Source organism: Triticum urartu, chromosome 6A (assembly GCF_056163025.1).
Source record: "Triticum urartu cultivar PI428250 chromosome 6A, HENAU_Tu73, whole genome shotgun sequence".
NCBI lineage: Eukaryota > Viridiplantae > Streptophyta > Magnoliopsida > Poales > Poaceae > Triticum > Triticum urartu.
The window spans coordinates 23,259,633-23,287,094 of NC_141878.1; positions in this window are offsets into that span (position 1 = coordinate 23,259,633).

Here is a 27,462-nt window from a genome sequence, read left to right on the forward strand (position 1 = left end):
TCGATGAACTTTTATTCAAATCTGATGAACTTTTTCAAAATCGATGAACTTTTTTTCAAAATTCGATGAACTTTTTTTCAAATTTGATGAACTGTTTTCAAAAATTGATGAACTTTTTTTCAAATCTGATGAACTCTTTTCAAAATCGATGAACTTTTCTCAAATCCGATGAACTTTTTTCAAATTTGTGAACCATTTTTCAAATGCGATGAACTTTTTTTTTTCATAAACGGGATGAACTCTTTTCAAAATTCATGAACTTTTTCCAAATTCGATGAACTTTTTTCAAATTTGATGAACTTATTTTCAAATTCAATGAACTCTTGTTCAAGCTATAAAGTAAAACGTACAATATTTAAGAAATTCGAAAATACAAGTTCTAGAGTAAACTGTATTTTTTTGTGCAATAAATGGCGCGGCTCTTATATGGTTCTTATAGAGTTCGCGTTTGTTTTGAATCGCTAGTCATCTGAAGCTGTATTGGTTAGCTGAAAAATCCCGCTACCTTGCTGCGTGAGTTCGTGCCGTGCTTCTACCACATTTTCGCTTTCTTTTTTCACGCGACCGTTTACTGCTCGCTCCGTCTGTGGGCCGGCCCACTTCGCGCTGCCAGCAGGCGCCGGTTCGCTTCCCCGGCGCCGAACGCGCCGAATAGGAGCTCCCCTGGTCGCCTGCCTCGTCGCCTGGCGGCGGCTAGGTCAGGGGAAAACGATTCGCTATGACCGTTCATGGATCGTTTGCTGGGCTATCCGTTTTGGGCCGTACGGGCTATATATATATAGTATATATACAAGAAAGGAAAGCATAATCGCAATTAAGAAAAAGAATTAGTCCCGACGGGAATTAGTCCCGACGGGGCTATATATATATAGTATATATACAAGAAAGGAAAGCACCGCACGATGTGGAATGCGACCCATTCCCCCGCCGTCCCCTCGGCCCAGGCTAACCCTAGCGCTACGGTCGCCATGCCCCCGCCGTCTGCTCGGCAGGAGGAAGAGCGAGGCCGCAAACGGATTTGGAGTTTGAATCGGGATCCAATGGCTCCTGCGCGGCGTGATGCCTGTTAAGGTGATCTTGTTGTACATCTGTTCTTCCACTATCCTAGGTTCTCCATGCTTCGATTGATTTTTTATTTTGCCTTCAATTTTTTAAGCAGGGTGGTTGCTCTCTCTCGGATCTTTACTCGTTCTCTTGGTGCCGGTGGCGTTCCTGCGACTGCTATGTAGATGGACCTGGAGGTTGAACCTCTTTTCTCTCTGTTCGTTTGGATTCTTGTCACGATTTATGTGTAGAGCTTGTTCTTGTGCTGCTTGATGAGTTTCTTCTCCTCTAATCTTGTGTGCTGGATTAGTGATTTTTATTTTCTTCTTGTGGAGGAGATTCTCAGGTTTAGCTAGGTTTCAAAGAAGAGATTTTTCTTTGTCTTTCTTGTTTTGTTTGTACCTTGCTTGACTTGACACACAACAGCCTCGTGTGTGTTACCGTCGCCATCGTCCCGCCCCAACGGGTGTCTCTGCCGCCGCCGCCGCATCCTCTCGCTGGTCTTCTCGCATTTGTCCTTGCACCGCCGCCAGCCATACGCGCCGTGACAGTGGACGCAAGCGCTGCAGGAATGGATAGGTATGAGATGCACGTACTCTGCGGAAGACTTTATTCGGCAGGTGTTATTCTCCCGGCAATGATAAGCATGTTATCTCTTTGAGACTTATCCCTTGTACGTGCGGTGCAGCAGCTAGACCTGCACATGGTCACGGCTTGCACGTTCGGCCTGTCCTGATCATCTTGCACGGGTAGTCAAGCCAAATAGCCGTCAATTTACCTAGCTAGCTAGTAACCTCATGCACGCATGGGATTTCTATCATAGCATGTACGTGAGCTATGTCCATGCATAGCTCTTTGCATGTGCACGTACATCCACTTGCTCGTTAAGTGAGGCTCATTAGATGATGCATGTGTAGATATAATTAAATAATGCTCGACCCATCTTGATGACCCTCTGATGAAAAATCCACGTATTGTCCAATGTTATGTATACATGCTTGTATGTATATATTGGTGCCATATTTTTATATATGATAAGTACAAAATTACGACAATCATTGAACATTATTGAATTATCTTGATTGAGAAATCAAATAAAAGAATACATAGTGATGTATAAGGTTTGATGAAAAACCGAGGGAGCGGTGGATAATTATGCTTCATTAAAGATTAGGAAAATATTATTTACTTAGCATAAAATCTGAAGTATTTGAATAGTTCAAAGGAATTTAAGAATATATTATTTGAAGAGTTCAAATATTTTTTAGTGAAGATAAGGATCATTATGACAAAAGATAAAGTGATTCTTCAGTATTGAAGAAAATTATCTGAGTCATAAGTTTAGGAAAACACTCGAATAATTGTGGAATTATTTTATTACCAATATGCTTTTATAAAATTTGGGGTACAATTGAAACGATAAGATATATACTAAACAGAGCACCGCATATTAGCCTTGCTAATAGAAACCATATAACATATGGAGTTTATAAACCAGATAAATGTTGAATTATAGGATATCTCAGAAACATGACTTGAATTCCTTCCATCGAAATGTTCAAAAGGCAAAGTGTTTGTCACGGATGAATATTTTTTCAAGAAAGTGTTTTCTTGTCAAAGAAATGAGTGGGAGGATACTAGAACTTGGAAAGGATTATTGAATCTCTAGTGGTAATGAGTAGGATTAACAAACCGGAAGTTGTTCTGTTAGATTGTCTTCAAAATAAACCATAAGTTATGGATATAGAAACCCTAAAACTTGTAACAGGATTATGCAAATCAGGAAAATCATTGAATTTTCTGAAATTTCACGATGAGATATTCATCTTAGAAGAAGATGAACTATCACACTGACAAGTGGAAAGCTTTGTTTCAATTGGCCACTCCGCCCCACGAGACGGGAGCAACATCCGGCCATTGTCATATTCGTCTGCAGTTGGAACCAGTGGTCGGAGAAAATAAAATAACAAAATTGTTTAGCTACGAACTTTTCTCGGAAAGGTATGATAATTTCCCGGATGCACTGTTGGCCCAATGGGAGAATTTGCATGTAGCTCAGTCTGTCGCCGCACTCCGCAAAAACCTTGCCTGACTTGTCAACATGCCTGGCTCAATGGAGCGGTGCCAATATTGGTAACAAGTGCACAGAGATTAAGAAACTACAAAAGGCACTAGCAATTTTGCAAGGAGACACCCAACGTTCTGACTCGTTACATGTAGAGATAAAAATTTCGGAACACCTGGTCAAGCTTTATCATATGGAGGAGATACTGTAAATACAGCGTTCACGGGCGGACTGGTTGCGTGAGGGGGACAAAAATACCAAGTACTTCGAGAGGCCAGCGAGCATGCGACATAGAAAAAACAAAATAAAACACTTAGAGAGGGAAGACGGCTCACTAGCACAAGACCCACGGAGATGGCATCTATGGTGAATTCTTTTTACCAAAACCTTTTCACAGCAGAAGGTCTTTCGGGTGTGCAAGATGTTCTTTATAGCGTTCTGGTCAAGGTTACTCACGAGATGAATTCTATGTTGACTGCTCCATACACTAATGAGGAAGTGAAAACATCTCTTTTTCAGATATTTCCAACAAAGGCGCCCAAAACAGATGGCTTCCCCGCACACTTCATTCCATGTCATTGGGATATCTGTGGGGTTGAGGTCACCAACGCGTTTCTGATAATTTTGCAAGGTGAAGAGATCCCAGAGGTAATAAATGAGACAATCTTTTTTCTTATCCATAAGGTAAAACACCTCAACCAACTCACTCAGTTTCATCCTATTAGCCTTTGCAATGTCCTTTACAAAATTGCCTCAAAAGTGGTCTCTAATCATCTCAAGCAAGTTCTTCCCAATATCATCTAAGAAGAACAGTGAGCGTCTCATTACTGATAATATTATCACAACATACAAGTGTTTACACTTGATGAAGAGCAATAGTGCTAAGAAAAACAGATTTTGTGCGGTTAAATTTGATATGATGAAAGCCTATGATCGGGTCGAGGGAATTTATCTTTAGGCTATCATGTCAAAGTTGGGGTTCGCAGTAACTTGGGAATCTCTTGTAATGAAGATGGTTAGTTCAGTGAAATTCTCCGTGATGTTTAATGGAGAAAAAATAGAAGAACTTAAGACAACAATGGGGATCCGACAGGGGGACCCAATATCTCCTTACCTATTTTTGTTTGCAGCAGAGGTCCTTTCACGCCTCTTCCAAAATAAGAATAAGTCATCCCACCTATGTGGCATTAAAGTGGCATCGCCGGCACCGCCAGTCAACCTCATGCTATTCGCAGATGACAGCCTACTGTTTGTCAAGTCATGTAGTCAAGGAGCTAATGAGTTGTCCTCTTTGTTAGAGTCCTATTGTAATGCTTCCCGTCAAAAGGTATATCTACCGAAGTCTTCTATTTTATTTAGTAAAGGTTGTCCTGAAAGTTTAAAGCTTGAAATTAAGGAGGCCTTGCATGTCCCAAATTAGTCTTTGTCTAAGAGATATCTAGCAATGCTGACTGATGTTGGGAATTCTATGAATGGTGCCTTCAAGTTCTTGAAAGATAGAGTCTGCAAAAAAGTGAAGCGATGGATGGAGAAGATCCTATCAGTTGGTGGCAAGGAAGTTCTTATAAAATCGATTGCTGAGGCAGTACCTGTTTACTCTATGTCTTGTTTTAAGCTCCCGTGTGACCTTTCCAAGCATATTAATACTCTTATTCGGAAGTTTTGGTTGGGTATTACAGAAGGTAGGCGAAAGCCAGATTGGGTATCCTAGAGTGTTATGACAAGGCCAAAATCTTGTGGAGGACTCGGCTTTCGAGATACTGAACTCTTTAAACTTGCCCTGCTAGGCCGTCAGGCTTGGCACATTTTTATGGAACCAGCTTTTCTAAGTGCGAGAATACTAAAGGCTAAATACTTTGCTACTTCAGGATTTCTTGATGCTGAGCTTGGGAATTCCCCTTCGCAAATCTGGCAATAGATATTCGATGGTAGGGGCACCATGAAACAGGGCCTTACTAGGAGAGTAGGGGACGGGACATCCACACCGATCTGGCAGCATAACTGGATTCCCCGAGACATTAATATGTGGCCCATTTGTAAATAATGTACTGGAACTGCCCGAACTGGTGGCCGAACTGATCACAGTGGATGCATCGTGGGACATGGACAAGCTAGCTCAAACTTTCCTACCTACATATGTACAAGCTATTGCTTCTATCCCCCTATGGACATGTCAGGTGGACGGTTTCTGGTCTTGGACCCATGTGAAGAGCGGGTTTTTTTTCAGTTCGCTCTGTCTATAGAATGTTAGTCTCTACGAAGTTACGCCGCGACGCATGGCTCGAGGGCAGAGCGGAATCTTCAAACTCGGAGAGGGGTCCGAAGGACTGGACAAGCATGTGGCAAACAAACGTTCCCTTAGATGTTAAAACTTTCTTATGGAGGTTAGCTCAGCAATCCCTACCCACAACTGATCTCTTAAAGAGTAGCTAGGAACATGTCGACAATTCCTTAATGTAGTCTTTGTGGACGGGATGATCCTTGCAACACACGCTCCTACATTGTAACATGTCAAGATGCGTGTGGGCTTTGTAAGATCCAGACCTAGTTGAAGTTGTTGAGAACAATAAGGAACCGGAAGCAAGAATGTGGATATTCACACTAATTGATAGCTTGCAACATGATGATTTTGTTAAAGTGGTGGTTACACTATGGGCTATCTGGTATGCATGTAGAAAAGCTCTCCAAGAGCAACAATTTCAGACCCCCCATGCAAATCATCACTTCATAACAACTACATCCAGGAGCTCGGTGAGTGAACCATCCAGGAGCTCGGTGAGTGAACCATCCAGGACACACCAATTGCTGATAGCGAGGGCACCTCGCCCGCGCAGCGGCAGGTTTTGCTAAGATCAAGGTAGATGGGGCAATGGCGAGGAACTGAAGTACTTGATCTTTCAGTACCGTGTGTACAGATGGAGCAGTCAAATACCTGGGTGCTTCAGCGATAAAGTGTGATGGCATAACAGACCCGACTACTTTGTAAATGCTAGCTTGTCGAGAAGCTCTTTCTCTAGCCCAGGATCTCGACTCACACATGTGATAATACCTTCTGATTGCAAATAGGTTGTTACAAATATCAAAAACAATGCAGGAGGCTTAAATGGGAGCATCGTCAAGGAGATTAAAGCTACCTCAGCACAGTTCACGGCATTTCCAGCCATCTTTAAGGGACGTGAAACTAATATTAAGGCTTATAGCAATGCTAAGGACACATTAGGCCTCTTTTTAGGACGCCATCTGTGGCTCCTCCATCCTCCGAAACTAAATTGTATCCTAATGTATTTGGTCGATGATTAATGAATAAAATGTGTTTAGACTAAAAGAACATACTTTTTGTTGAGGAATACTAAAAAACATATGGTGTCGCTTGAGGAAACATACTTACCGTTATATATATATGGTGTACGTACGGGTACATAGGGAATCGACAGGAGACGTACAACCGTGAGATCGATCTCTATACGGGTACAAGAAAGAAAAGGATAATCGCAATTAAAAAAAAGAATTAGTCCCCACGGGGCTTGAACCCGTGACTTCTCGTCCATCGGACCAGCACTCTAACCAGCTGAGCTATAGGACTTAATTGCTTTGTACATAGTCCTTTTTTATTAAAATAATAGACAGTTTTTTTGATACTTCAATAATTGAGAATACTGAAGAACGGCAAAATCAAGATGTGTGAGAGTTAGGCTCCATTTATCTTAATATCCACTCTCACGTCCATCAGTTTATCGAGAAACAAGAACCTAAGCAAGGTTCGAGCTCTCACAACTATTAGGGACATCCGGCCGTCCATCTCGATTCCTTGATGCACTTTCGGCCGTTGGATCGCGCACAAGAGCACTATTACAATGAATAGTTTCACTCCCGCCGTGCAACCGCGTGCAATTACAGTGCCCCGCCAAGGGCATTTTCGTTATTTCGCGCATAGGCGTACGAAAGGGCAAGAACTTCTCTTGTGAAGACCTAAGCCGCCTCCTCCAGCACTAGTGTGGCCGTCTCTCCGTCCCACCAAGCCCCTCTCTCTTTCTCCCTCCAATCGCTAGAGCAGCCCGCGCCTCCCTGCCCCGCCGCCGTCATCCCCTTCGCCCAGCCGGCCCCGCCGCACCGCATGAGGTGGAATGCGGCCTGTTCCCCCTCGTCCCCTCGGCCCAGGCTAACCCTAGCGCCACGGTCGCAATGCCTCCGCCGTCTCCTCGGCTGGAGGAAGACCGAGGCCGCAAACGGATCTAGAGATTGAATCGGGCTCCAATGGCTCCTGCGCGGCATGACGTCTGTTAAGGTGATCTTATTGTACATATGTTCTTCCGCTGTCCTAGGCTCTCCATTTTGCCTTCAATTTTTGATTTTAATTTTGCCTTCAATTTTTACGTAGGGTGGTTCACTTGTAGAAAAAGGGGCTTTCGTTCGGGCCTGGCCAGCCCATTAGTCCCGATTTTGCCCACGAACCGGGACCAATGGAGGCATTTGTCCCAGTTCGTGAGCCCAGGGGGCGGCCGGGGCCTCGTGGGCATTGGTCCCGGTTCGTCTGGGCCCATTTGTCCCGGTTCATGGCACGAACCGCGACCAATGAGCCTCGCTCCTGGCCCACAACCCTTGGTCCCGGTTCGTGGCTAGAACCGGGACAGAAGGATGGCCTTTAGTCCCGGTTCCAGCCACGAACCGGGACAAATGAGTTGCCTATATATACCCCATCGCCGGCGAGCAAAGCACTCCACAGTGCTCTGTTTTTTGCTGGCCGGCGAGGAAGGGCATTTGGGTGCTCTAGCTCACCTCTTATGCATGTGAGGTGTTCGATGAAATGCCCGAGCCACACTAGTTAAGCTTTCTCCTCTCGAAGCTCGACCTCCGAGCTCCATTTTTTCCGAGATTTGTCTAGGTTTAGCGGTCCGTCACACCCCGTCCTCGTCTTCACCACCGTCGATCGCCCGCGCCGATCTCGTCGCCGGCACCACCGTGGTGAGCCTCTTGTTCTTATCTTCTTTCTGAAAGAAAAAAAATCTTACTTTAGATAGATACTTGTCTAATTTTCTTACTTTTGACACACATAATTATATATCATGCACGCAGATGAACCGGCAATGGATGTACGGTGACAGACACACCTTTGAGTACATTAAGGGCGTGCATAATTTTCTCGAAGTGGCTGAGGCAAACAAGCAGAATGGTTTTATGTGTTGTCCATGCCCTAATTGTGGGAATACGCGGTCTTACTCTAACAAGAAAATCCTTCACACCCACCTGCTTTATAAGGGTTTCATGCCACACTATAATGTTTGGATGAAGCACGGAGAAATAGAGGTTATGATGGAAGACAACGAAGACGAAGAGGACGATGACAACTATGTGCCCCCTGAATACGGTGATGCTGCAACGGGCGAAGCTGAAGATCAAGAGGAAGTTGAAGATCCAGAGGAACCAAACGATGTGCCCGATGATGATCTCCGCCGGGTCATTGTTGATGCAAGGTAAAAGTGCGAAAGTGAAAAGGAGAAGCTGAAGTTCGATCGCATGTTAGAGGATCACAAAAAAGGGTTGTACCCCAATTGCGAAGATGGCAACACAAAGCTCGGTACCGTACTGGAATTGCTGTAGTGGAAGGCAGAGAATGCTATGCCTGACAAAGGATTTGAGAAGCTACTGAAAATATTGAAGAAGAAGCTTCCAAAGAATAACGAATTGCCCGATAGTACGTACGCAGCAAAGAAGGTCGTATGCCCTCTAGGATTGGAGGTGGAGAAGATACATGCATGCCCTAATGACTGCATACTCTACCGCGGTGCGGACAAGGATTTGAACGCATGCCCGGTATGCAGTGCATTGTGGTATAAGATCTGACGAGATGACTCTGGTGATGTTGAGGGCGAGCCCCGCAGGAAGAGGGTTCCTGTGAAGGCGATGTTGTATGATCCTATAATACCACGGTTGAAACGACTGTTCAAAAACAAAGAGCATGCCAAGTTGATGCGATGGCACAGTGAGGACCGTAAGAAAGACGGGAAGTTGAGAGCACCTGCTGACGGGTCACAGTGGAGAAAAATCGAGAGGAAGTTCTGGGCTGAGTTTGCAAGTGACCCAAGGAACATATGGTTTGCTTTAAGCGCCGATGGAATTAATCCTTTTGGGGAGCAGAGCAGCAATCACAGCACCTGGCCCGTGATTCTATGTATGTATAACCTTCATCCTTGGATGTGCATGAAGCGGAAGTTCATTATGATGCCTATTCTCATCCAAGGCCCTAAGCAACCCGGCAACAACATTGATGTGTACCTAAGGCCATTAGTTGAAGAAATCTTACATCTGTGGAATGGAACAGGTGTACGTGCGTGGGATGAGCACATGAGGGAAGAATTTGACCTAAAGCCGTTGTTGTTCATGACCATCAATGATTGGCCCGCTCTCAGTAACCTTTCAGGACAAACAAACAAGGGATACCACGCATGCACGCACTGTTTAGCTGGCATCGAAATTTTATACCTGGACAGATGCAGGAAGAATGTGTACCTGGTCCATCGTCGATTTCTCCCGACCAACCATCAATGTCGAAAGAAAGGCAAGCATTTCAAAGGCGAGACAGATCACCGGAAGAAGCCCGCCATGTGTACCGGTGATCACGTAGTTGCTATGGTCTCTAATTTACATGTAATATTTGGAAATGGTCCCGGCGGACTATCTGTTCCGAATGACGCTGAGGGACGCGCACCCATGTGGAAGAAGAAATCTATATTTTGGGACCTACCCTACTGGAAAGAGCTAGAGGTACGCTCTTCAATTGACGTGACACACGTGACGAAGAACCTTTGTGTGAACCTGTTATGCTTCTTGGGCATGTATGGGAAGACAAAAGATACACCTGAGGCATGGGAGGACCTGCAACGTTGGCACGAAAAAGACGGCATGCCTCCAAATCAGTATGAAGGTCCTGCCAGCTACGCTCTTACCAAAGAAGAGAAGGAAATCTTTTTTGAATGCTTGCTCAGTATGAAGGTCCCGACTGGCTTCTCGTCAAATATAAAGGGAATAATAAATATTCCAGAGAAAAAGTCACAGAACCTAAAGTCTCATGACTGTCACGTGATTATGACGCAACTGCTTTCAGGTGCATTGAGGGGTGCTTCTACCGGAAAACGTCCGATTAGCCATTGTGAAGCTATGTGCATTCCTCAATACAATCTCTCAGAAGGTGATCGATCCCGAAATCATACCAAGGCTAAGGAGTGATGTGGAGCAATGTCTTGTCAGTTTTGAGCTGGTGTTCCCACCATCCTTCTTCAATATCATGACGCACATCCTAGTTCATTGTCAGGACCCCGATTCCATGTCACATCGATCTAGCCAGTAAAACCTCATATCACTTTGCGGCCTCACGCACGGTATTCCCACGGGTGTCGCCTTACCATGGCCCGGGACCGTTTGTGCCTTTTGGCTCACGTATATGATCGTGTCGCTAGCATCCATATGACAGAGAACCTGGGCCGACATGGCTAGTCGTGAACCAAAAGCGGCACTAACCCGTGAGGACAGGCATACATGAATCAACCTCGAGCATGTCGGTCAGCAGCGTGTGAATCCGGGCTGTAGCACTGGGCTAACAGGACTCCGGGAATCCGGGCTGTAGCAGGCTAGGCAGGACTCCGGAGTCACCGCGTGACATTTCCCCGAAGGGACAGACACATGAACGAAGTGAAACACATGCCGGCCAGTCAAGCGTCCTGAGCAGTAGTGCTGGGCTAGCAGGACTCCGGTGAACCGGGCTGTAGCGGACTACTATGGCTCACGGAAGCACTAGACTACATTTCCCCATAAGAGAGGCTGCCAAGGATAAACAACTAGATTGTCGGATCCCACACATACCAAGCATTTCAATCATACACACAGTATGCTCGATATGTGCAAATACAACCTGGCATCACAACAAGACTCTACGACTCAAAGTATTTATTTATTAGGCTCCGAGGAGCGAGATATTACAAACATGGGTCTCATGACCCAGCAATCATAGCATACAATGCAAAGCACATGCGGAAGCTTAACATGTCTGAGTACAGACATCTACAAATGAAAAAGGCTAAGAAGCCTGACTATCTACCAGATCCTGCCGAGGGCACAAGATCGTAGCTGAGGTAACAAGCTAAACGTCGAAGTCCACGCGGACCTACTAGCGAGACTGAAATCTCTCTGCAAAACATAAATTAAGCAAACGTGAGTACAAAGGTACTCAGCAAGACTTACATCAGAACTAGCTACATATGCATCGGTATCAACAAAGGGGGTGGTGGAGTTTAACTGCAGCAAGCCAGCTTTGACTCAGTGGCTAACCTGAACTACGACTGCAAGCAACTCTTTTGAGGTGGCGCACACGAGTCCACAAATTCACCATACCAATACACCACTATGGATCCGCTCCCGTCTCCCTGCGAGAACGCCATCCATAGCACTCACACTTATCTTGCGCATTTTAAAGTATCCACTTTCACTTGTCTATGAACTATGCAAGGGGTCCAAGTTTCCATATCCGAGGAATCCGGCTATTCGAATAGATAATGATAACCCTGCAGGGGTGTACTTCTTCACACACGCTCTCACCACTTACCACCATGTACACGTCGTGTATCTCGGCAACCTTCAAGCGGAAGCCTGGTGAGGGAGTCGGCCACGACCTGACTAACCACACAAGTCTCTAGTCCAGGTTTATCGCCTATTCGGGTTCCATCCGCAAGGAGATCCGGCCGGGGTGTCGCTCACGGCCCCAAACGATGCGTACAGGGTTCCCAAGCCCACCATCCGGGTGCCACTTGGTACACCGGGCCACTGTGCCTAGTCTGTCCCAAGCCCACCTGTACAGGTGCCACTTGGTAGACTACTAACACTACCTACAAACACCAAAAACTAGTTGCAACTCCTGGACAGAGATCAAGTTGATTAATAAGTCGAGAGAGCTTGGAGCGCCCGGAGCCCAATGTGTGGTAGTAACTGTTCATGGATCACAAACACAGAACTCAGTTCTTGAGGACGTTTTCAATGAGACAACCCACCATGTACTCCTACATGGCCTCTCACCGCTACCTTTACCAAATCATGTTCACACACTTAGCTGTCAACAGTAGGACATGTTCACCACATTCCAATTCATTCCCAATGAATCAGACCCGACTCAACTCTAAGCAGTAGCAGGCATGACAACAAGCATGAATGAGTAGGCACATCAGGGCTCAAACAACTCCTACTCATGCTAGTGGGTTTCATCTATTTACTGTGGCAATGACAGGTCATGCATAGGAAAAGGTTCAACTACCGCAACATGTAACGGTTGAATCGTTGTTGTCCTAATGCAGTAAAAGAGAGCAGGAGCGAGGAAGTGGGATTATATCGGAATGAGCAAGGGGTTTTTGCTTGCCTGGCACTTCTGAGGATAATATAGTTCTTCATCGGTGTCATCGAACAATCGTCGGAGCGGCGTCTACTGAGAGGGGACAATTACCGGCAAACAAGGAGGAACACAATCAATGCGATGCAACAATATGATGCATGATCATGACATGGCAATATGCTGTTGATTGAGCTAATGCAACTATCAACAAGTTAAATGAAGTTGGTTTGAATACAAGATTCAAATTCAAACTCCATATATGATTAGTTAAATGCCATTTATTTGTTTTGTCCAAAACAGAGGACAAACATTGTTCAAACATGCATGAAAATGCCATAAACAGATTCCTTGAATTTTTCTGATAATTTTTCATATATAATTTATTTCATTTGGAGTTACGGTTGATTTTCTATGATTTTTAGAAGTTTTGGGCATTTTCTGGAATTTTCTAAATAAGAATAAATCCAGAAAAGATTTACTGCATCAGCCTGGCGTCAGTGTGACGTCAGCGGTCAACTGACCTGGTCCAGGTCAAACCTGACCAGGGGGGCCCACTGGTCAGTGACCCAGGGCTGGTTTGTGTGGCTGACATGTGGGACCAGTCAACGGCCGCGTCAGCAAAGTCAATGCTGACGTGTGGGTCCCAGTGGGTTATGAACTAAACTAAACAGAAAATTAAATTAAACAAAACAGGCACGGGGCCCACTGTCATTGACCCTGGGGGTTAATTAGCGGGGCTGTTAGCTGCTAATGACGGGACACGTCATATCATCGGAGTTCAACGCCAGCGAACACACAGACGCGGCGGCGATGATCGGGACGGCGGCTCCGGCGACAAAATCGATGGCCGAGCCCACCTACGAGGAGCTGGGGCTCGTGCGCATCCAACTGTGGCAGGGGGAGGTTGCGAGGTGGCCAGAGTTGGGCACGGCGTCGACCTCGGTGGCGGCCGGAGTTCGGCTCGACCGATGCAATGCTACGGTGTACGAGACAACGAGGTGAGCAGTGCTATGGCCTCCTGGGAGCACGCTGAGCACAACTACGTGCTCGGTTTGGTCATTCGAGGTTGCTAGCTGCGGCAATGGCGAACTCGTCGGCGGCGAGCTCTCGGGCTCAACAGAGGCCGCGGTTAGAGGATGAAATCGGCAACGGAGAGAGAGGAGTTCGGTGCGGAGGCTCACAGAGAGTCCAATGAGCGCGAGGTCGGGGTCGGGGACGCCCGGTAGCTCCCGAATCGACGGCGAGGATCCACGGTGGCCGGCGATGGAAACGGTGATGCTGGCGACGTTGTGGTGCGTCCGTCGTTCCATGGCTTGGTGGAGAGGAAGAGAAGGACGACCCGGAGCTCTTGGATACACTGGATGGGCGAGGGAGGGTCGGTGGCCGTGGCGAACGGTGTCGGTGCGGCCATGGCGGCCTCGGCCATGAGGTGGGGAGCGAGGGAGAGAGAGGGGGAAGTGAGCAGAGGAAGAGGGAGAAAATCCAGGGCGCCCAGGCGTTTCCACGACGAACTGCGAGGATGTAGGAGGCGTGGACAGCGCGAAGCAGGAGATGGCCGCTCGGCGCGGCGTGTCGACACGCCTCTGCCAGTAGGCAGAGGTTGAAGACGGCTCTGCCCCTGGAAGGCTGGGCCACCAGGTGGGCTGGCCGGTGCAGCTGGGCCGACTACAGGTAAGGCCAGGTAGGTTTTCCCTCTTTCTCTTTTAATTTTGTTTTCTATTATTCTGTAGTCTTTGTGACTTTTCTAAAAATACCTACACCCTTTCAAAAATCACCAAACTAAACATGCCCACTGTATAGAATAAACCCAACATGAAACATTTTAGTTTGGGATTATTTCTTATATAACAGAAATAATTCCAACCCAAATATATTATTGATTTAAATCAAAGGCCCAAATAAATTATTTCTGTGACTCCCAAAATATTGGTTTGAATTTCACCTCATGCCAATATTTTCACAGAATAACAGGAACATTTTCTTGGACTCATTTGAAGAAATTTTTAACTTGCTCATTTTCAAAGATTTCTGAGGCTTTGGGAATTCCCTCAATTCGATTTTGCTTGAATTTAAACATGATGCAACAACCAAGATAGTCCAAGGCCAAGTTGAGGCTAGGGATGTGACATTCATCTAGTCGATGATATTGTCATTTTGGGTCCCATATTTCTACACAATATGTTCCCCTTTGAGAGGTTCATGGGAGTCCTAAGGAAATATGTTCGTAACCGTGCTAGGCCAGAAGGAAGCATCTTCATGGGCCATCAAACAGAGGATGTCATTGGGTTTTGTGTTGACTTCATTCCTGGCCTTAAGAAGATAGGTCTCCCTAAATGGCGGTATGATGGGAGACTGACTGGAAAAGGAACGCTAGGAGGGGTAGCTATAATATGCAGGGATGGGCATTCTTGGTGTCAAGCACACTACACAGTTCTACAGAACTCTACCTTGGTGACCCCGTATGTCGATGAACACAAGAACAGTCTGCGCTCCAAACACCCGGAGCAGTGTGATGACTGGATTACATGTGAACACATCAGGACTTTCAGCAGTTGGTTGGAAACACGTCTCAGAGGTGACAACATTGTTTGTGATGAGTTGTACCCATTGTCCAGGGGACCATCTTCGACTGTACTAACTTACAAAGGATACGAGATAAATGGGAATACATTTTACACGATCGCCCAAGATCAAAAGAGCACCAACCAAAACAGCGGTGTCCGCTTTGATGCAGCAACCGAGAGGGGAAAGGACACATATTATGGTTACATAATGGACATATGGGAACTTGACTACGGACATGATTTTAAGGTCCCTTTGTTTAAGTGCAAATGGGTCAATCTGTCAGGAGGCGGGGTACAGGTAGACCCACAGTATGGAATGACAACAGTGGATGTGAACAATCTTGGGTACACTGACGAACCGTTTGTCCTAGCCAATTATGTGGCACAGGTTATCTATGTGAAGGACATGTCTACCAAACCGAGAAAAAGAAAAGATAAGGAAGCGAATACATCATATGATGAGCCAAAGCACCACATAGTTCTTTCAGGAAAAAGGGACATCGTGGGAGTGGAGGGCAAGACAGACATGTCTGAAGATTATGAAAAGTTTCATGAAATTCCTCCCTTCAAAGTCAAAGGCTGACCCAAGCATCCTGATAAATGATGATGATTATCCATGGTTACGGCGCAATAAGCAAAGCACACAAGCGAAAAAAGTGAAGACTTTCTCTCCACAACTATTATGATGATACCATGCCAACTTTCAACCTTTTTGTAGTTCATTTGAAATGCCTGTTGTAATAGACGAGTTTCTGTATGAAATCCTGATACTTCGAAACAGATTGTCCGTTTTGTACACGAAGTGCATCCAGTTTTTGCCGTAACCCTCTCTACTTTCTTGCACATGCTATGTGGGTGAAATGATGATACCATGCCAACTTTCAACCTTTTCAGAGTTCATTTGTAGTGCTTTTCAATTTCCGGGTCTTATAGCTCAAAAAAGCAGTAAATGCATGAAAAATAACAAAATGCATAAAATGCAAAAGGAATCAACTAAAAAGCTTATATAAACCTCTAGTATTTTTGAAACTAAATTTATATAAAATTTATGCAACTTATATTAAGAAAGTATTTTTTGTTCAAAACATTAATAGCAAAAAAGAATTTAATAGCAAAAAAATTAACAAAATCTGGTTTTGATTAAAACAGATATTTAAAATAGATAAACTTTAATAAAATATATAAGTAGAAACTAAATAAAAAATAAAAAACTTTAATAACATAAAGCAAAAATAATTATCATAAAGTGAAGTAAATAAGTAATTAGAAACAAAATAAAATAAAATAAATAAGTTTTTTGTTGTAAGTAGAAACAAAACAAAATAAATAAAGCAAAAAAGAAAAAACAGGGAAAAAATAAAAAATATGCCACCTACTCGGCCACCACTGCCTGAATACGACTCGAAACCAACCCATGGGCCAGGATTCAGGCCAGCAGAAGGCCCAGCAGGCCCATCAGGCATAGAAGTGTCAATTAGGCCCGTAAAGCTGCAATGGAGAGGAGCTCGAGAGGGGTGCGGCAGTGGGGCTTATAAACCACTGCGCGCCCCTCTCGACTAGCGAGGTGCGACTAAACTTTCGACGCGGGCGCAGCAGCACAAGACCTTTGGTCCCGGTTGGTGGCACCAACCGGTACTAAAGGGGTGCGTTGGTACCGGTTCGTAGCACCAACCGGTACCAATGCCACCCCTTTAGTACCAGTTGGTGCCACCAACCGGAACCAAAGGCCGCCGCTTCCGCCCTTTGGGCTGCTGAAAAGAGGCCTTTGGTCCCGGTTGGTGGCACCAACCAGGACTAAAGGTCGCATTCGTCCCGGTTTCTGTCACGACCAGAACCAATGCTTCGTCTATATAACTAGCACTTGTGAAATTTTTCATTCAGTTCGTCTTCCCCGCCCGACGATGCTGCCAGGCTACCCCTCTGTGCCTCACCGTCGCCGTCGTCGCCCTGCCTCCGACGCCGTCCAGCGCCGCCCAGACGCCGTCGCCGCCCCGCGCCCCCCTGCCTCCTCGCCGCCCCCTGGCTCCTCATCGCCCGTCGCCGCGCCCCTCACCGTCGCCCCCGTGTCCTGCCTCCTCGTCGATGGCCGCCCCGTTGTGCAGTGAGCTCCATATATCAATTTCCTAATTTAGATGTGTAGTTAATTTAGATGCGTAGTTTAGATGTGTAGTTAATTGAGTTGTTGTAATTTGTTCATAAATGCATTATATGCAAAAGTTAGAATTTTTTTCTGTTCATACATTTTTTGGTGATATTATTGTTGAATATGCAAATGTTTGTGTGTTCATATATATGCAAAGAATATGTCAATTTTTTTCATAGAATTTTTATGATTTTTTTCTATTGTAATTTTGTTCATAGAATAAGAAGAGAAAGTGTTTAATATAATTAGTTAGAAAAATAATAGAACTAGTTAAACTAGTTTCTTTTTAATTAGTAAGTACTACTTTATTCTATTTATAGTAAGTGCTTAGTAGTTGAACTAGTTGATTTAACAAAACTAGTTTATTTTACTATAGAAGTAGTTTATTTTTAGCAAGGAAATTAATAGAAGTAGTTTGTTTTTTTAGTTAAAGCAATTATTCCTGATGAGGACATGTACCTAGGGTAGGGTCACAGGCCTGACCTAAGTACCCTCCCCAAGGACATCACTCTAAAGCCAGAAGTATTCGAGGGGTACCATCATCCACTCGACCAGAAACATTTCCACTCGGAGGAATCAGGGTCACTCGACCATAACAAGAAGCACTCGACGGATAGAAGACCTAAAGTCACTCTACACAGCAACGGTCGGGCATTAACTCCTAGACTTAATAGCCATTTATAACACTTTATTACGGATGTTACTTGTAACGCTCCTTCTTGATGAACATTGAACTCCTTGTAACGTGGGCTGGCTGGGGTTCTGGCACACTCTATATAAGCCACCCTCCTCCACTGGCACAAGGGTTCGCACCCCTTGTAACACACACGCATATAATCCAGTCGACCGCCTCCGGGCACCGAGACGTAGGGCTATTACTTCCTCCGAGAAGGGCCTGAACTCGTAAAACTCGTGCGTACAACTTCTCCATAGCTTGGATCTTGCCTCTACATCCCTAGCCCCTTTTCTACTGTCAGACTTAGAACCACGACAGTTGGCGCCCACCGTGGGGCAGGTGTCTTAGCAACTTGTTGGAGAAGTTGCAATTTTTCTGATCCCCATCAGCATGGTTTCAGGCGGAGGATTGGCCGAGGGCCGTGAGATCCGTCTCGGCGCGCTCGTGTTCATCGCCGACGACTCCGCTTGGCTCCAAGAGGCTCCACTCGACGTCGAGGCGCTCCCCGTCTGTGGGGCAACGCACTTTCGCGCGTGCATCCACGGCGTCGTCCTGCGGCAACCGTCGACCCAGTATCGGTCGGCTTTTGTGGCATCTTCAATCCCTGTTGCCCGCCGGGGCAAGCGTTCAGGTCGGTCGAGCCTTCAGCGGTGGGTGAAGCACGCGGTGGCTCGCCAGTCGGTCACCCCTCAAGTCGCGGCAATTGAGCCCGACGAAACTCTCTACGACCTGTTCGACTGGCTCCGTCGAGACTACATCCGAGTGCGACAGCAGTGACCCCGCGGCGGAATTCCTGATGGTCAATGGACCACGTAGTCCACCTGGCTTCCCCCGCGACAACGGTGGTGACGGCGGAGGTGATCCATCGCGTGTCCACGAGGAGTACCGCCCCGAGCCCCACTCTTCGTAGCAGAGGGAAGAGCTTCGCCGTCGTAATATGGATGCACTTCACACTCCAATCGTTGGAGAAACCCCCGAGGCCCGGGCCTTGGAGGAGGCGCGCTTGGCCAGCTTGGCTGAACGCACTCGACTGGAGAACCTCCAGCACGCACTCGATGAGCGTGCTCGGTAGCGGGTTCCTGAGTCCAGTCGACGACAACTTTTTCCGCCTCCGACTCAGGTATATCAAACTCTGATCCATAATCTCACAGCTGCCGTCCGAATAGCAGAGTCAATTCAGCCTTCCCAGTCGGAGGCTGGTAGAGGTTTGATGCAGATCCGAGCTTTGCTCCGGGCGGCGGGGGAGCAGAACACAGCAGTGTCACAGTCTCGGAACATGATTCATAGTAGATCTGTGATGGCAGGCACAGTTCAGTCGGCTCACAGCCCAAGATCGCCTCCAAGGTGTGAGGGACGTGGAGACCGACAGGATCAGTACATAAACCGTGAGCAGTATGATCGACGTCGAGTACCCACACCTCCCCCAAGGAGTGGGTCATACGCACCTCGGCAACACGATGACAGACGTCCTCACAGTGGTGGGCGAGGATTCCAGTCGACCCCCCGGATCTAGGCTTTTGATGCGAGATCCATTCTCGTTCAAGGTCTGGTTCACAGGAACAGGGAACACAGAGATGGCCACGATAGAGATTATCCGACGGACAACAGAGTGCATGTTTCATGTCCCGAGTGTTTCAGTAGAGCAATCAAAGCAGCTGTGATTCCTCCCAACTTCAGGTTGGCGACTGGAGTCAGCAAGTTCACTGGTGAGTCCAAGCCAGACACTTGGTTAGAGGACTACCGAGTGGCTGTGCAGATTGGTGGTGGCAATGATGAAGTGGCCATGAAGCACCTTCCTCTGATGTTGGAGGGCTCGGCCAGAGCGTGGTTGAATCAGTTAGCACCCAGCAGTATTTATAGTTGGGAAGAACTTGCCCGAGTGTTTGTTAGAACATTTGAAGGTACATGCAAATGACCAGCAGGGCTAACAGAGCTACAATCTTGTGTGTAGAATCCGAATGAAACCTTCAGGGATTATATCCAGAGATTGATCACGTTGCACCACACGGTGGAAAATGTGTCAGATCAGCAAGCAGTTTGTGCCTTCAAGGAAGGTGTCAAGTATCGAGAGTTGAATCTGAAGTTCGGTCGGACCGGAGATATGTCTCTGAGTCGAATGATGGAGATTGCCACCAAGTATGCCAATGGTGAAGAGGAGGATCGGCTCCGGAGTGGCAAGCACAAAACAGTCGCCCACGACACCGGAGGAGGGAACTCCAGTCGGAAGCAGAAGCGCAAAGCCGAGCCAGCTGCTCCTGGAGAAGCCTTAGCCGTGACTCAAGGAAAGTTCAAGGGGAAGCCCAAAGGACCGTGTAACCCCAAGAAAATAAAAGATCAGGACGGAAATGATGTGTTGGATTTGCCATGCCACATTCACACCAAAAAAGATGAAGAGGGTAATCTCATTTACCCGAAGCATACCACTCGACAGTGTCGGCTCCTAATCCAGCAGTTTCGAGAGAAACAACCCAAAGAAAAGGAAAAAGAGTCAGACAAAGTTGAGGATAAAGAGGAAGATGATGATGGTTACCCCCACGTCAATTCCACTCTGATGATTTTTGTCGATGTTGAGAGCAAAAGTCGCCTAAAACTCATCAACAGAGAAGTAAACATGGTTGCTCCGGTGACACCCAGTTATTTGAAGTGGTCTCAGACTGCCATTACGTTCGACCAGTCCGATCACCCAGCGCACATAGCCACCCCTAGGAGGCAAGCGTTGGTGCTCGACCTAGTTGTCGAAGGCACTCGGTTGACTAAGGTTCTGATGGATGGTGGCAGTGGTTTGAATATATTGTATGCAGAAACCTTGAAGGGAATGGGCATTCCGATGTCCAGACTCAGTGAAAGCAATATGAGTTTCCATGGGGTTATTCCTGGCAAGAAGGCTGAGTCACTTGGCCAGATCGTCCTTGATGTGGTTTTCGGTGATTCCAAGATTTACCGCAAAGAAAAGTTGACGTTTGAAGTCGTGGATTTCCAGAGTGCTTATCATGCTATACTGGGCAGGCCAGCTTATGCACGTTTTATGGCTCGACCATGTTACATGTACCTCAAATTGAAGATGCATGGTCCTAGAGGAGTGATCACTATCTTTGGCAATCGGAAGAAGACAGAAGAGTGCTTCCAGAAGGGCTCAAAGATCGCCGATGCACAAATGGCAGTAGTAGAATTGCAGGAGTATCAAAAGAATGCAGATCCAAGTGATTTGTTGCGAGCTAAGAAGCCTGCCACAGATTCTGCATTCCAGACGTCTGGTGAAACGAAGCTGATTCAGATTCACCCGACCGACCCCAATGCTGCTCCGACTCATATTTCGACAACACTCGACTCCAAATAGGAAGAAGCGCTCATCCAGTTCCTCCGTGAGAACTGGGACATCTTTGCATGGAAACCTTCTGACATGACAGGTGTTCCCAGGGGGCTGGCTGAGCACCGTTTGCGAGTCGACCCAAAAGTTTGTAGATAAACAATTTTTTTGTTTTATTTGCTCCGGCCAATGGTTCCAACTGCAGACGAATATGACAATGGCTTTCATCACTCCATTTGGGTGCTTTTCTTATGTCACCATGCCATTCGGCCTGAAGAATGCCATTCATGAGGATGATTCAGAAGTGTTTATTCACTCAAATCAGTCAGAATGTGGAAGCATACATGGATGACATTGTGGTCAAGTCACGTAAAGGTTCCGACCTGCTGGCTGACCTTGCTGAAACTTTTGCCACCTCAGAAGGTATGATATCAAGCTTAATCCATCAAAGTGCACATTCAGAGTTCCGGGTGGAAAATTACTCGTCTTCCACATTTCCAAATGGGGGATCCACACTAACCCCAAGAAAGTTGGTGCCATTCTCCGAATGAAACGCCCTGTGCATGTGCACGATGTCCAGAATCTTACAGGTTGTTTGGCCGCCTTAAGTCGATTCATTTCTCGCCTCGGTGAAAAGGCATTGCCTCTTTACCGACTGATGAAGAAGTTTGATAAGTTTGAATGGACTCCTAAAGCTGATGCAGCATTTGCAGAGCTCAAAGCCCTGCTTTCCGCCCAGCCGGTGCTTGCTGCCCCAATCAGCAAAGAGCCTTTACTGCTTTACATTGCAGCCACTGGACAAGTCGTCAGTACAGTACTTACGGTCGAGCGGGAAGAAGAAGGAAAAGCCTATAAAGTTCATCGCCCAGTATATTATGTTTCTGAAGTTTTGACTCCATCAAAGCAAAGATATCCACATTATCAGAAGCTTGTTTATGGGATTTATATGACCACGAAGAAGGTTGCACACTATTTCTCTGACCACTCCATTATAGTCGTCAGCGACGCTCCATTATCAGAGCTTCTGAGCAATAGAGATGCAACTGGTCGAGTGGCAAAGTGGGCGATTGAACTCCTTCCCTTGGATATCAAGTTTGAGGCAAAGAAAGCTATCAAGTCCCAAGCAATAGCAGATTTCCTCGCCGAGTGGATCGAACAGCAACTGCCGACTCAAGTCCACTCGGAGCATTGGACCATGTTCTTTGATGGCTCCAAGATGCTGAATGGTTCCGGTGTCGGAGTGGTACTGATATCCCCCTGACGAGACAAGCTCAGATATGTTCTCCAGATTCACTTTGATTCCTCCAATAATGAAGTGGAATATGAAGCACTCTTGTATGGGTTACATATGGCCATCTCAATCGGCGTCCGTCGCCTCATGGTCTATGGCGACTCAGATTTGGTAGTCAATCAAGTGATGAAGGAGTGGGACGTCAGAAGCCCAGCTATGACTGGTTAGTGCAATGCGGTGAGGAAGTTGGAAAAGAAGTTTGAGGGGTTAGAGCTCCATCATATACCCCGACTGAAAAATCAAGCAGCCGATGATTTGGCAAAGATTGGTTCCAAGAGAGAAGCCATTCCCAGCAATGTGTTTTTGGAACACATTCATACACCTTCAGTTCAAGAAGATCGTTTCACTGAAGAGCCCCCGCAGCCTAAGAGTGCTACAGATCCGACTGAAGTCGAGGTCCCAGCCGTGGTCGACTTGATCATGGAGGTTTTAGTCATCACTCCCGACTGGACAGTGCCATATATTGCGTATATACTTAGGAAGGAACTCCCAGAGGATGAAGAGGAGGCTCAACAGATCGTCCGTCGGTCCAAGGCCTTTACTGTGATAAGAGGACAGCTGTTCAGAGAAAGTGTGACTGGAGTCAGCCAGAAATGCATAACGCTAGAAGAAGGTCGAGTGATCCTCAATGATATCCCCTCGGGGACCTGTGGCCACCATGCGTCCTCTCGGACCATTGTGGCCAAAGCATACCGAGCTGGATTTTATTGGCCACGAGCAAATGAAATGGTGAAAGATATAGTTGACAAATGTGAATGCTGCCAGTTTTACTCCAATATGCCCCACAAGCCCGCGTCAGCCCTGAAGACCATTCCACTCGTCTGGCCCTTTGCTGTTTGGGGATTGGGTATGGTTGGACCACTGAGGACTGGTAGGAGCGGCTTCACTCATGTGCTTGTAGCAGCCGACAAGTTTACCAAATTGATTGAAGCCAAGCCTATCAAGAATCTTGAAGCCAGTACTGTCGTCAACTTCATCAGAGAGTTGACATTCAGATATGGGGTTCTGCACTGCATCATCACTGACAACAGGTCGAACTTTGATTTTGATGAGTTCAGAGCCTTCTGCACTTCCCAAGGCACACAAGTCGACTATGCTTCGGTCGCCCACCCCCAGTCGAATGGACAAGCAGAAAGAGCAAATGGCTTGATTCTCAAAGGACTGAAACCCCGACTGATGCGTGATCTCAAGCACGCAGCAGGCACCTGGGTTGATGAACTTCCATCAGTTCTTTGGGGATTGAGGACAACTCCCAATCGGTCGACTGGCCGAACTCCATTCTTCTTGGTCTATGGAGCTGAAGCTGTTCTACCAAGTGACTTGCTTCACAATGCACCCCGAGTCGAGCTCTTCTCTGAAGATGAAGCAGAACAGGCCCGGCAGGACGCAGTAGATCTCCTAGAGGAGGAAAGAGAGATGGCCTTAATCCGGTCGACCATTTATCAGCAAGACTTGCGTGGATTCCACGCCAGAAACGTGAGGGGCCGAGCCTTTCAAGAGGGAGACTTGGTTCTTCGAGTGGATCCGCAGAAACCACACAAGCTCGCCCCTGCTTGGGAAGGTCCCTTCATTGTCACCAGAGTTCCCCATAATGGAGCATACCATCTTTACAATGTCGAGCATCAGAAAGATGAGCCACGGGCTTGGAATGCGGAGCTGCTCCGCCCCTTTTATACTTAAGTACTCATTCGGATGAGATGTAATAAGAAATACCTTTGTAGTTTGTTTATCAAAGACAAGAGCTTTACAGTCTTCTTAAACGATTGTTGTTTCTTTTGTTTGCATCTGAAATCCCCCAGTGGGTGACTTTGCTGCGAATCCGTTTCGCCTAAGTTTGGAAAATCCTACCGAGTGGTGAGCAAGCCTCTCACTCGGGGGCTTAGCCATGAATCCGTTTCGCCTAAGTTTGAAAAATCCTACCGAGTGGTGAGCAAGCCTCTCACTCGGGGGCTTAGCTGCAGTCCAGTGCTCGCCTAAGTTTGAAAAATCCTACCGAGTGATGAGCAAGCCTCTCACCCGGGGCTTAGCTCCAGTCCAGTACTCGCCTAAGTTCGAAAAATCCTACCGAGTGATGAGCAACCCTCCCACTCGGGGGCTTAGCCACGAATCCGTTTCGCCTAAGTTTGAAAAATCCTACTGAGTGAAGAGCAAGCCTCTCACTCGGGGCTTAGCTGCAGTCCAGTACTCGCCTAAGTTTGAGAAATCCTACCGAGTGATGAGCAAACCTCTCACTCGGGGGCTTAGCTGCAGTCCAGTACTCGCCTAAGATTGAAAAATCCTACCGAGTGATGAGCAAGCCTCTCACTCGGGGGCTTAGCTGCAGTCCAGCGCTCGCTTAAGTTTGAAAAATCCTACCGAGTGGTGAGCAACCCTCTCACTCGGGGGCTTAGCTGCAGTCCAGCGCTCGCCTAAGTTTGAAAAATCCTACCGAGTGGTGAGCAACCCTCCCACTCGGGGGCTTAGCTGCAGTCCAGTACTCGCCTAAGTTTGAAAAATCCTACTGATTGGTGAGCAGCCCTCACACTTGGGGGCTTAGCTGCAGTCCAGTACTCGCCTAAGTTTGAAAAAACCTACTGAGTGGTGAGCAACCCTCCCACTCAGGGGCTTAGCTGCAGTCCAGTACTCGCCTAAGTTTGAAAAATCCTACCGAGTGGTGAGCAACCCTCCCACTCGGGGGCTTAGCTGCAGTCCAGTACTCGCCTAAGTTTGAAAAATCCTACCGAGTGGTGAGCAACCCTCCCACTCAGCGGCTTAGCTGCAGTCCAGTACTCGCCTAAGTTTGAAAAATCCTACCGAGTGGTGAGCAACCCTCCCACTCGGGGGCTTAGATGAAGTCTAGTACTCGCCTATGTTTGAAAAATCCTACTGAGTGATGAGCAACCCTCCCACTCGTGGGCTTAGCTGTAGTCTAGTACTCGCCTAAATTCGAAACCCATCCCTATCCGCAAGGACGACGAGGTGCAGGTCGACTGAAACCTTCTACTTCGGAGCTGTGTCACAAGTACAACGTACGCTCCATCCCTATCCGCAAGGACGACGAGGTGCAGGTCGACCGCAACCTTCTCCTTAGGGACTGCGTCACAAGTGCAACCTGCACTCCATCCCTATCCACAAGGACGACGAGGTGCAGGTCGACTGCAACCTTCTCGTTCGGAGCCGCGTCACAAGTACAACGCGCGCTCCACCCTTATCTGCAAGGACGACGAGGTGCAAGTCGAATGGAGTATCCACCTCAAAGCTGCATCTCAAGCACAAAGATCATTCCATGTGGAGAACAAATTCCACTCGAAGGCAAATGCAAGCATGGCTCTAACTGAACCCGAGCAAGGCGTTGGGCTCTAACTAAACCCGAGCGATTGCACTGCAGGCTACGCGTTACTGCACCCGAGCGATCGATTGATGGCTGTTAACTGAACCCGATCGAGCGATTCCTTCGCTACTGCTGCTAACTGAAGCCGATCGATGCTGCCTCTGGATGAATAGTGAGCGTTGCGGGGTGGGGGGGGGGTTGGATGAACAGTTCCCGGTGGGGGTGGATGAATAGGACCCCGTGGTGTTGCCTCTGGATGAACAGGACCCCGATCGATCAAGCCGGTTGGGGCTGGATGAACAGGACCCCGTGGAGGGCTGGATGAACAGGACCACCCTGTGGAGGGCTGGATGAACAGTAGAGGGTGGAGGGTAGGATGAACAGTAGCCCGTGGAGGGGTGGTTGAACAGGAGCCCGTGGAGAGGGGTGGTTGAACAGTAGCCGGTGGAGTAGTGCGCGGTGGAGGCTGGATGAACAGGAGCCCGTGGATGAACAGTCGCAGGTGGAGGCTGGAGGAGGTCGACGGTGGATGAACAGTAGCTCGTGGAGGCTGGACGGGGTCGACGGTGGAGATGAACAGTATCTCGTGGAGTCCCGTTTTGCGGTACGCCACACCCCTCCCGATGAACAGGACCCCCGTTCCGACCGTAGCGCTCCAACACAAGTCCATTTCCTCCGTTTTGCGGTACGCCACACCCCTCCCGATCAACAGGACCCTCGTTTCGACCGTAGGAGGTCCGTTTCCTCCGTTTTGCGGTACGCCACACCCCTCCCGATCAACAGGACCCCCGTTTCGACCATAGGAGGTTTGTTTCCTCCGTTTTGCGGTACGCCAGACCCCTCCCGATGAATAGGATCCCGTTTCGAACGTGGCTGGTCGAACACAAGGCCGTTTCCTCCGTTCTACGGTACGCCAGGCCTCGTTTCCATCGCCTGTTCCGTCCAAGCCCTCCCAATGAACATGACCACGCATTCCGTTGCCTCCCCATGAACACGACGACGACGTTGTTTCTCCATTCCGACCCAGCGATGTACACGAGCCCTTGCCGTACGTATGCGCGAGTAGGCGTTCGAGACCCCGCCCGTATGTACACATATGTGGCCGTATTTTCTTTCTTGCACCCTGACCGTTGTACGTATGCGTACATGCTACGTGCGCGCCTCTACTACGACACGTGCGTGCCTCTACATCGACCAGTATATATGTATGTACACGTTCGCGACCAGAATGACAACGTTACGTACGCTTCGACCAGGTGGGTCCCGATTGTCAGGCACTTCCTTGCGTGCGAAGATGTAGCTGGTGGGTCCCAGCAGTCAGGGGCAAATGTTTTTTTTCGCGAAATACGATGGCCCGTCCGTTGGGTCCCCGATGTCAGGTGGAGGAATAATTATGTTGCACGTAATAAGGAGGCACTTCCTTGCTGCGGCCGTGGACCCAGCTGTCAGCCTCTCCATGTACAGTCCACGTTCGATGGAAGTCGTTCCTTGACCACGTTGACCATGCCGCGCCAAGAGCACCAGGGCGGTGGACGACGGCGAGGCCTAGGAAGGGGACGACGGGTATCCGGGGAAGACGCGGCGGTGGAAGCCCCCCCGCGCGCGGAGAGGAGTACGAGGTTTCACTGGTTCGGCTGCGGTGTGAGGCTGCCGTCGCCGCAGGGCCTGGCCAGCGGTGGGAATAGTAGG